Below are 11,657 nucleotides of genomic sequence, written 5' to 3'. Positions count from 1 at the left end.
CATACTCTATGTGAGGTCCAACAGTATCTGCAGTGTTTGTGATGGGATAGCCGGGCTACATACACTGGAATATCAACAAACTTGACGCATATCTTAATTATGGTCAAGCATAGATATATATTCCCAATGTGACAGCAACCTTGGAAGATACACTTTTTTGTTATGTCCGGTGTTTTAAACATCCCAAAAATCTATTGAATACTAAACTTATCAAAGTAAATGGTTCATGTAGATGCCTAGCAAGAAGAAAAGTATTCATATATGCGACTCCTATGCAATCGACCCAGTATAAACTAAAAGTTTTAAGAAGGTTCACTAACTAGTTCCTGCAGTGGGACACAACAACACAGAGGTGCTTTTGCTCAATTTTTCAAACGCATCCTCCTTATATAACTGAAAAATAGCAATGGATTCTATCAGTTCAGTCTCACTCAATAATACCAGAAGCAGTTTCTCTTTAAATGTATAACCAGCAGCGGTATGTACACATCCTTTAGAGTGGAACAAGCTGGGTTTTGTGGCAGGAGGACTCAATGAAGGGGTTCTTGATCTATCTTTACCCCCATGTCCTCCTCCAATGTTCAGATATTCAGAGGTCTCATTCGGCACAACATTTCTAAATATTATTGAATTTGGTGGTGCCTTCCTTAATATCTATGTTCTTCATTACCCTCGTTCTCTAGTAGCACTGAGGTCTCATAGCCTTGATAGTGACTTTGAGAATAGGCGGAGGAATAAACTGATTGGTTGGTCAAGCAAGGTCCGCCATGATGAGTCTTATACCATTGGCCAGACCAGAGGATTCCCACTCTTTCTGGGAGGTACCACTCCTCCTGAGAGAGGATACAGATACAACAAGGTATTATGGGGCGGAGTGAGGAATTTAGAGTCAATCGTACATGAATGATGGTGAGGGCTAGCCAAAACAGCATAACCATTGATATTAGCCTCGAATAAGCAAGTCATATGGACTACTTGAGAAGTAAAAGGACAATCATGTGTGCATATACTGCCTTTTTCATGCTGAAAGCACTCAACCTTCAGTATCAACCTCAGCTGCAGCATTTCTGAAATTTCTCACAATCTTAACACAAAAAAGGAATTTACCTCATGGAAAATTCACCTGCTATATTTTTAACATTGGAAACCTCAGATTTTTTCAACTGCATTTTTTTTATACAATTGTCTGAAAAATACATAGTAGAATATCTGTGCCCTTTAAACTCTTCAAGTTATGTACGTAATAAAGATTTGATTTAACTTCCTTAAGAGATGTCTGTCTTCAAATTTAAAGCGACACTGCATTTAATAATCACTCAGAGAGTCCCTCCTTACTTCTCTGTTGCTCTAGAGTTTTTCCATCTTTTTCCATACAGCTGGAAATACTTATTATGATTGTTTTAGATATGTTTATGTTTTAATAGTGATTGATCTTAGTTATCTCTGCTCCAAGAAGTATACATATTTCACACAGTTTCTTTGTGCAGCCTGCAGCCACCGATGGCGCAACAAGAACTCGTCGAGCGTGCAGAGATTTTTTTTTGGGTTGTTGTGTCATTACAGGACAAGCATTGGCATAGCCAATAGGTCTCGCCTTTGGGGCCTTATAAGAGTTTAGCCAGAGCTATTGACTTTACCAATGTCTTTAAGCTGTGCTGTAGAGAAGTGTGGCTGCTGTGCAGCATGCTGAAAAGTTTTAATACAACAGTGTCAGAAGCATTTTTGTTACCTTATATATGACCAAGAAGGCATTCTGTACAACTGAATGACCATATTGAAAAAAGTATTAACAATAAAAAATGTCCTCAGTTTTCTTTTGTTCTTGCAATGCTGGCAACTTGTTTTTGTCTTTTCCATTGGTTCTTTGGTAAAGTTTTTTTTTGGGGAGCCATAAACAATCAGAGGGTGAAGGTTGGGAACTAGTACCCGTATTATAACACTAGCAGCGGCCAGACGCTAGGGGGAAATCAACAGATGCCAGATTCCGAGAGCAGGCTGAGGGGATGCTCAGGTGGTAGTGGTGGTGGTGGTGACTGGTGTGGAGACGATGCTGAGGTGATACTGAATGATACTCAGTCTTGCTGAGAGATGGTGATGTGGTGGTGTTCTAGTGCAACGACGATGCTGAGTGACACTGATGTGGTGCTGCGTGATGCTGTGGTGGTGCTGCTGATTGATGCTGTGGTTGCGTTGAGTGATGCTATGGTATCGCTGAGTGATGCTGTGGTGGCCCTGAGTGATGCTGTGGTAGTGCTGTGGTGGCGCAGAGTGATGCTGTGGTTGCGCTGAGGGATGCTGTGGTTGCGCTGAGTGATGCTGTGGTGGCGCTGAGTGATGCTGTGGTGGTGCTGAGTGATGCTGTGGTGATGCTGTGGTGGTTCTGAGTGATGCTGTGGTGGCACTGAGTGATGCTGTGGTGACGCTGAGTGATACTGTGGTGGCGCTGAGTGATACTGTGGTGGCGCTGAGTGATGCTGCACAGCAACATGGGTAGGGTTGAGGGGAGGTAGGTGCAGAAAGAAGGGGTGGTGACGGCGAAGCAACACAGGAGTGTATGCAAAAGCAATAGGGGAGGGCAGGAGTGCACGCAAAAGCAACAAGGAATGGAAGAACAGAAAACAACACATTGGTGGGTCGAAGCACAATGGAGGGTGCTGGTTGGGGTAATAGTTGAAGCACAGGGGCGAGAGTTTAAGATGGCGTGGAGAAGCAGTCAGGCAACAGAGCTAACCGAGTGGGGGGTAGAGATGTACATGAGGGAGGAGACAAGAAAGCACATGCACTTACAGCAGTACTTCATAAAAATGAAAAAAGAAGTGATTGTAAATTGTAAAGATGCAGATTGTAAAGATGCAAGCTACATGGGAAGGACAAACACAAGACTGGCAAGATAAGAAGCAGGCAAATGAGAATGACAAGGAAAGCCAACCAATGGTAAGCAATGGGTGGGATCCAAGTCCCTCCATGTTTTTGGTAGCCACAAAATGCCTTGCAAGACAGTGCATGTGCAGACTAGTATGTTCAACCTAAAAACAAAGAAAAATTTGGGGATAAGAAAAAAACAAAATGTGATTATGTAGGTCCTGTCGCACAAATAGGCACTCCCCGCAAATGGGGAAGCGAAATCACTGAAAAATGTGTTCATTCACTGCAAAAACAGACAGTAACCCATCAAGTAAGAGACTGGGAAAATAACATTTTCATTTGAGGTACATGACTAAAAGTACTGCCAGGTAAAATAAACAAAAATAGCCTTTTAAAACTCTGAAACATGGTATAATTCATTTGAGAGGTAGTGCTACGACAGCAGTAGAAGATTATAATACACCGACTTTTTGATATTTAAGTCATGCATTAGCATTGAAACCCTCAGCCAATTGCATAATAAATATGCAGGTGCTTAATAGTCAGAAAACCAAGTACACTTGTTTTCTGTTACACTAAAATAGCACGGGTAATTTTTGGATCAACATTCTCTAAATCATGGGTACGCATTGTACGGCCCGCGGGCCGGTGGCTGCCCGAGCCTTCCTTGGCGGCCCGCGGACCTTGCAAACATCGTACCCATGTTTTTTTCGTTTTTTTAAAGAGTGTCTGCTGCAGCGCGACTCTGAGAGTCTCTGCTGCTCTGTGGGGGCCGGGCGATTCTCGCATAGCCAGAGTGGAGCTGCAGGGGCCTAAGATGAGGTGAAATACAACAACGCCTCATTAGCATGCAAATGGCCTTTAATGACCTGTGAAGGGCTTGGGTGGCTGTGTGTGTGTGTGCGCCTGGAAGTTGTCTCAGCCCAGGCTGACACAGAGGCAGGGTGAGATGACAGAGGGTGACAGGGAGGTAGAGAGAGCGAGGGAGAGAGGGAGTGAGGGAAACGGGGAGTGAGACGGAGAGTGAGAGAGGGAGGGAGACGGGGAGAGGAGAGTGAGGGGGAGAGTGAGAGAGGGAGGGAGACGAGGAGGGGGAAGTGAGGGGGAGAGTGAAAGAGGGAGGGAGACGGGGAGGGGGAAGTGAGGGGGAGAGTGAGAGAGGGAGGGAGACGGGAGGGGGAAGTGAGGGGGAGAGTGAAAGAGGGAGGGAGACGGGGAGGGGGAAGTGAGGGGGAGAGTGAGAGAAGGAGGGAGAAGGGGAGGGGGAAGTGAGGGGGAGAGTGAGAGGGAGGGAGACGGGGAGGGGGAAGTGAGGGGGAGAGTGAGAGAGGGAGGGAGTGAGAGGGGGGAGTGAGTGAGAGGGAGTGGGAAGGAGACAGAGAGAGACAGACAGACAGAGGGAAGGAGACAGAGAGAGACAGATAGACAGGCAGAGGGAGGGAGACAGAGAGAGACAGACAGAGGGAAGGAGACAGAGAGAGACAGACAGACAGAGGGAGGGAGACAGAAGGAGTGATGGAGGGAGGGGGAGAGGGAGCGAGGGAGCAAGGGAGGGGGAGAGGGAGCGAGGGAGCGAGGGAGGGGGAGAGCGAGAAAGGGGGGGAAAGAGGGAGGGGAGAGCGAGGGAGGGTGGGAGTGAAAGAGGGAGTGAGAGAGACGGGGAGAGAGTGAGAGAGAGGGAGTGAGAGACAGACAGACAGAGGGAGGGAGAGGGAAGGAGCGAGAGAGGGAGGGAGCGAGGGAGAGAGGAAGGGAGAGAGGGAACAAGTGAGGGAGTGAGGGAGAGGGAGAGAGGAAGTGAGGAAGAGAGAGGGAGTGAGGGAGGGAGAGAGGGAGGGAGAGAGGGGAGTTAGAGAGAGGGAGTGAGAGACAGGTAGTGAGAGAGAGGGAGAGAGAGGGAGAGAGGGGGAGTGAGGGAGGGAGAGGGGAGTGAGAGAGAGGGAGTGAGAGACAGGGAGTGAGAGAGCGGGAATGAGAGAGACAGACTGAGAGACAGGGAGTGAGAGAGCGGGAATGAGAGAGACAGACAGAGGGAGGGAGACAGAGGGAGTGATGGAGCGAGGGAGGGAGACAGAGGGAGCGAGCGAGGGAGACAGAGCGAGCGAGGGAGGGAGCGAGGGATCGAGGGAGCGAGGGAGAGAGGGAGAGAGAGAGAGAGGGAGTGAGAGTGAGAGGAGTGAGACAGAGAGAGGGAGGGAGTGAAAGAGGGAGTGAGAGAGAGAGGGGAGGGAGTGAGAGAGAGAGGGACTGAGAGACAGACAGACAGAGGGAGGGAGAGGGAAGGAGCGAGAGAGGGAGGGAGCGAGGGAGGGAGAGAGGGAACAAGTGAGGCAGTGAGAGAGAGGGAGTGAGGGAGAGAGAGGGAGTGAGGGAGAGAGAGTGAGTGAGGGAGGGAGATGGAGAGGAAGTGAGAGACAGGGAGTGAGAGAGCTGGAATGAGAGACAGAGGGAGGGAGCGAGAGAGGGAGAGAGGGAGCGAGGGAGGGAGAGAGGGAGCGAGGGAGGGTGGGAGCGAGGGAGCGAGGGAGGGAGGGAGGGAGAGAGGGAGAGGGAGAGAGAGAGGGGGAGTGAGAAAGTGAGAGGAGTGAGACAGAGAGAGGGAGGGAGTGAAAGAGTGAGTGAGAGAGGGGGGGAGTGAGAGAGATAGAGGGAGTGAGAGACAGACAGACAGAGGGAGGGAGAGGGAAGGAGCGAGAGAGGGAGGGAGCGAGGGAGAGAGGGAACAAGTGAGGGAGTGAGAGAGAGGGAGTGAAGGAGAGAGAGGGAGTGAGGGAGAGTGAGGGAGTGAGGGAGGGAGAGGGGAGTGAGAGAGGGAGGGAGTGAGAGAGAGGGAGTGAGAGAGCGGGAATGAGAGAGACAGACAGAGGGAGGGAGCGAGAGAGGGAGGGTGGGTGCGAGGGAGAGATAGAGGGAGCGAGGGAGGGAGAGAGAGCGGGAACAAGAGGGAGCGAAACAGGAGGCGAGAGAGGGAGGGAGAGAGGGAGAGAGGGAGAGAGGGAGAGAGGGAGGGAGTGAGGGAGGGAGTGAGGGAGAGAGGGAGGAAGAGAGTGAGAGGGAGACAGAGGGAGCGAGCGAGGGAGGGAGCGAGGGATTGAGGGAGCGAGGGAGAGAGGGAGAGAGAGAGAGAGGGAGTGAGAGTGAGAGGAGTGAGACAGAGAGAGGGAGGGAGTGAAAGAGGGAGTGAGAGAGAGAGGGGAGGGAGGGAGAGAGAGAGGGACTGAGAGACAGACAGACAGAGGGAGGGAGAGGGAAGGAGCGAGAGAGGGAGGGAGAGAGGGAACAAGTGAGGCAGTGAGAGAGAGGGAGAGAGGTAGTGAGGGAGAGAGAGTGGGTGAGGGAGGGAGATCGAGAGGGAGTGAGAGACAGGGAGTGAGAGAGCGGGAATGAGAGACAGAGGGAGGGAGCGAGAGAGGGAGAGAGGGAGAGAGGGAGAGAGGGAGGGAGCGAGGGAGCGAGGGAGGGTGGGAGCGAGGGAGCGAGGGAGGGAGGGAGAGAGGGAGAGGGAGAGAGAGAGGGGGAGTGAGAAAGTGAGAGGAGTGAGACAGAGAGAGGGAGGGAGTGAAAGAGTGAGTGAGAGAGGGGGGGAGTGAGAGAGATAGAGGGAGTGAGAGACAGACAGACAGAGGGAGGGAGAGGGAAGGAGCGAGAGAGGGAGGGAGAGAGGGAACAAGTGAGGGAGTGAGAGAGAGGGAGTGAGGGAGAGAAAGGGAGTGAGGGAGAATGAGGGAGTGAGGGAGGGAGAGGGGAGTGAGAGAGGGAGTGAGAGAGAGGGAGTGAGAGAGCGGGAATGAGAGGGACAGACAGAGGGAGGGAGCGAGAGAGGGAGGGTGGGAGCGAGGGAGAGATAGAGGGAGCGAGGGAGGGAGAGAGAGCGCGAACAAGAGGGAGCAAAAGGGAGGGAGAGAGGGAGGGAGGAGAGAGGGAGTGAGGAGAGAGAGAGGGAGGGAGTGAGAGAGGGAGTGAGAGAGGAGTGAGAGAGAGAGGGAGCGAGAGAGGGAGCGAGGGAGGGGAGGAGGGAGGAGGAGAGGGAGGGAGAGAGAGCGCGAGAGAGGGAGTGAGAGAGTGGGGGGAGAGATGTGTGTATGCCGGGTCTGGTGGCTCAGTGGACGAAGGCATCCGCTGCAGGGACCTGTGATCAACCTCATGGTCAGTTTTGTTTGTTGCTCTAGCCCGCATCCTCCCCCACTGACCCCACCACAACCGGTGCGGCCCTCGGACACAAACCACACTGTAAATTTGGCCCCCGAGAGAAAGTTTGTGAGTACCCATGCTCTATACCAACCAGCAAAAATGTTTATAAACCAATAGAAAAAAGTAATCCGGGACTGTGAAAACTAAAATTGTTTTTCATACAGTGAAGACAAAAGGGTCTTAAAAAAAAGCATAAACAAACAATTCATAAACAACCACCTAAACCAGATGTTCATGACAGAGAAGCACCAACAATCCGTTTGCCCCATTTTCCCGGAGCAACACCTGCAAGAAAGTTTTCATCTTTGTCACACTATTAAAACTATAACATTTATTTCCCACTGTAGTACGTACAAGGGGTATTGCGGAGAAATCTAAAAAAAGAAAAAGTGAGGCTTGTTAAAGTATATTTTGGTGCTCTGTTAAGTCTCCTTTGTTGTTGTTTGGGACTCTCATAAATACATTCTTAACTGCTAGCACATTATCCTACCATTAGTTTGTCGTAAGAAAGAACCTCGAGTCAGGAATGAATACCAACATGCAATGTAGTAGGATGGAATTTTCATACTACTGGTCTGTCGCCTGAAATGTGTATGTTACTACTTCACCTACAAATTATTATTTTTTTTAAAAGACTTCCACCAGTTACTAGACTATCGCAACCTTTCCAACTCGGGGAGCTTTTCTCGTTTCACCTTTCAGCATTAATTAGGAACCAAACTGTTACTACTGTGAGCCTCAGGTCCGAAAATCTACATAACATATACCTTATTACGGATTGCTTGACTTTACCCTTTGTATAGAAAACCTTCCCATGAATCCTTCTCTGAACCCCGATACCCAGACTCCATCTGAAGAAACCTTGATGCCCAAAGCCCTTCTACAGTGATTCCTACGACACAAGTTAATGGTGATCCATGCACCATTTTACTGCATTTAGTCAGAGGCTATTACAAGAATATGCATCTATTTTAACGTCTATCATGTTGCAAGTGAGCCTGCAAGCAAAGCATTCACTGGAAGTAAATGTAAACACTACTAAACACTTTTTGGCAACAAAAAAATGAGTAAATCTGTCCCTCTCCGAGCATTTAACTATGCTAAATCAACACTAACCAAGAAGCAAAAATGCAAGAGAAACACTTTGTGGCTAAAATATATTAAGATTAAATAATAAGGATCTAGTGAAAAGACACTGCATTCACAGCACTTGCTTTTACTAGACTAGCTCGAAGTAGGATATCTCACCCATAAATACTTTTGCTGCTTGTGGAAAACAAACAGCATTTCGATGATGAAAAACGCATATCAAAGTAATTGTTTCTGACCTGAAGACTGTAAAGTCATCACGTGGCTCAGGACTTTCATGGGCAATTAACCATAGAGGTTCAGGTGTTTGCAGGCCAGTACCCAAAGAAGGCTTCTAAGCTATTTCTACACAACGTTACCCCCCAGCCCTGTTTTGTGCTGAAGTATGTGATGACAAGGATGTCATGGAGATTGACTTTGAGGCATTATTAATCAAAATGTAAAAGCCTGCTGTAAATATTACATTTTAGACAGCGCTTATGCTAACATCCCACATCTCTAGTTATCAACCATTAGCAGGCTACATCTAGCGGAGTGGAGTGCACTGTGGTGATTGCGCTGGTAATGATTAGAGCGCTCTAGTGTACCATAAATCTGCAGCTCTGAAACTAGAGTACCTGGTCCAGTACACAGAAAGGAAAAAACATGGTTTCTTTGCCGTGGTCTCAAACGGAAAACACTACATTTTGTAAAGAATAAGCAAGATACAAGTAAAGGTCTGGTCTATTTTTTTTTTTTTTTTAATATTTCTGATGCTTTATTAAAGAGTATAAGGATCACTGGATGTGTGAGATTCCACAAACTGAGTTCAGATATAATAATTCTTTGCTGAGGGATTTAGCATTTGAAAGACGGTGCTCTATTTGACAGAGTGGCGGAGAGCATTACCTCCATCATGCTGATGGACCACGTACCTCAGATTTAGAGATGATCATCAGTCCAGCGGCCATCTTTGAACGGTGAAAGGAATAGCCATCATGTAGATAAGTTACAAAGAATTAGTATTTAAAAAGTATAGCGGAGGTGTAGGGTTCCACTGTGCTGAGAGACATCATGTCAAAAAAAGTAAAACAAAGGGCAGCAGACAGACCTCTCAAAAAAGTGCTAAACTCATTTTAAAAAACTAGTGGGCAAAAATTCTGCAAAGGATATTTGAAGCCCCTTGGCACTGCCATGGTGAGAAAGGGGGAGTGTAAAATGGCTGGGTGGAGAAGGTAACATTGGCTGCTGCTGTTCTCTTCTGGCTGGAGAGGTGGTTGGCGTTCATTACTCTGTCTTGGCTGGAGTGAGTAGGAAGATTCTACTTCTCTCTTCTGAGCAGGAAGAGTAGGGTGACTTCCACGGCGCTCTTCTGGGTGGAAAAAAGAGCTATGACTTCCATTACTCTCTGCCGGGAAGGGGAGAATAAAAGAGCACCCAATACTCTCCCGGGTGGAAGTGGATGGCATTGCTTCCAATATGCTCCGCTGGGAGGGAGAGTGGTTTCCACTGATCTCTGCTGGCTGAGAGTCAGTGGATTCTCTTTGAATGAAGAAGAGTAGCCTGGCTTCCATTAGTCTCTCCTGGTTGGAGGGGAATAAGATGTTCCACTACTGTCTTCAGCAAAGGAGAGAGTAATATTGCTTCCAGCACCTGGCTTGCAAGAATGGAGTGGAATCCAATTTTCCTTAAATTCCTAATTTGGCCTCTTGGATGGAGAGCTTGCACAGTTCTCTTTCTCTTTCACACACACTGGAGTGTAGAGCTATCAAAGGTTGTTAGCCGTCTCTCCGTGTGGCACTGAATCTGATCAGCATCAAGGGTCAGATTTCCTGTGTACTCGCCAACAGGGCGTAAAAGGCATCCCATTCTTGTCCACCGTCCAGGTCACAATGTCTTAGCCAATATTCATGTTCCCAAATTCATCATAGTAGATGGTGCTGTTTCTGATGGTGAAGTTTATCGTCTTTAAGTCTTTCAACAGCTCCTCTCCAGCCTGGATGCTATTCACCGTCCTCTAGAAACGCACCGCACGGCTATCTCTATCATTCGATAGCCACAGAGGCAAGGCTGGCTGTGGCAGAACTTCAAGAGGCCCTGAAGACTACCAACAATTGTCTGATAGATTCCAAAGCCTGGGCATCACTTTCTGGGGTTTTCTTCCCAGAGTCTGTTGGCGTCTCCAGATTGTTCGCTTGGAGTCCAGTCAGAACTTCAAGAGACCCCGTCCGGGGTACCAACAATTTTCTGATAGATACTGCAGTCTGGGCAGCACTTTCTGTGGTTTTCTTCCCAGAGCCCGTCGGCGTCTCCAGAGTGTGCGCTTGGAGGCCAGTCAGAACTTCAAGAGACCCAGTCGGGGGTGCCAACAATTTTCCGATAGATACTGCAGTCTGGGCAGCACTTTCTGTGGTTTTCTTCCCAGAGTCTGTCGGTGTCGCCAGAGTGTTCGCTTGTAGGTCAGTCTGTTCGCGAATGCGCTGCAATTCAGCATCAAAGGCTCGGGAAGGCTTCTCATCTGGGGTCTGTAATTGCAATGGGTGGTGCCTCAGGGCTGGGACCAGCTTGTAGCTTGGTATCTTCCGAAGAGCTTCATTCAGCTGCTGCATCTTATTCAGCTGCTCCTGCGCACTACGCAGCTTAGCGCGGACCTCTTCAAATGCATCGCGAAGACCCGTACTGTCTTCCAACAGTTTCGATATTGTATCCATCAGCATCTCCACGTGGTTCTCATTCTCCCGCTGGAGCTGGATGTATTTCTGGTTGTGGCTCTCCAACGCGCGCCGGTTTTCCAGCTTTAGGGAGTTATACTGCGCCTGTAAGTCCAGGAGCTGCTTCTTGGCTCCTTCATGCTGGTTCTTCAGGGTCATGCGCCGAGAGGGGAGGGTGACGTCGGGGTTCATGGCGCCTTCCTGCTCCTTGCTCAGGGCTTCTTGAGCTTTTAATTTATGTACCACAAAATCTTCCTGGGTCTTGTGCTCCGCACGCTCCTTCTCATGGGACTGCTCCAGACTGGACCGCTGCTCATACATCACTTCCACCAGGCCGGAGAGCGTCTCCTGCTGCTGCTGGAACTGGAGCTGTGAGTGCCTGTACAGGTAGATCACGGACCCCAGGCACGTCACGAAGGCCAGCAGGCAGAAGACTACCTGCAGAATCCTCGTCTGCCTGCGAAACCCGCAGGCGCAGAGTCCCATCATGGCCGGAGAGCTTGGTTCCTCGTCAGGAGGGCCGGGCCCTCGGACTCCCGTGATCATCTTGACCGCAATGTCCGACTGACAGACTTATGGGCCCTGCGCGGCCTTATCTAGCCCTGCTGAGCCCCCCGGATTATGACGTTATTGTGATTCAGAGCACCGCACTGTGACGTCGCGTCAACGCGCCTTGCGTCCCAGACAGCATCAACCCTGGCTGTCTAAGTAGTCCGCGCCCTGAGCAGTGCAGCTTTGCCATCCCGTGTGTAGGTCACTGCACGTGCTGTGTGTGCGCCTTTCCTGGCCTCGCCTGGCCCTTCAGAGCCTGTGAGGGGGCTC

The 11,657-nt window shown here is 49.4% G+C and overlaps 1 pseudogene; it reads right to left on the bottom strand.

Annotated features, from left to right (window-relative positions):
* Positions 1-10,021: 10,021 nt before the first annotated feature.
* Positions 10,022-11,321, bottom strand: LOC147677735 (Golgi integral membrane protein 4-like; annotated as a pseudogene).
* Positions 11,322-11,657: the final 336 nt, after the last annotated feature.

Source organism: Lissotriton vulgaris, chromosome 12 (assembly GCF_964263255.1).
Source record: "Lissotriton vulgaris chromosome 12, aLisVul1.2, whole genome shotgun sequence".
NCBI lineage: Eukaryota > Metazoa > Chordata > Amphibia > Caudata > Salamandridae > Lissotriton > Lissotriton vulgaris.
Note: the sequence above shows the minus strand (reverse complement) of the source record. Positions and strands in the feature narration are given on the sequence as shown.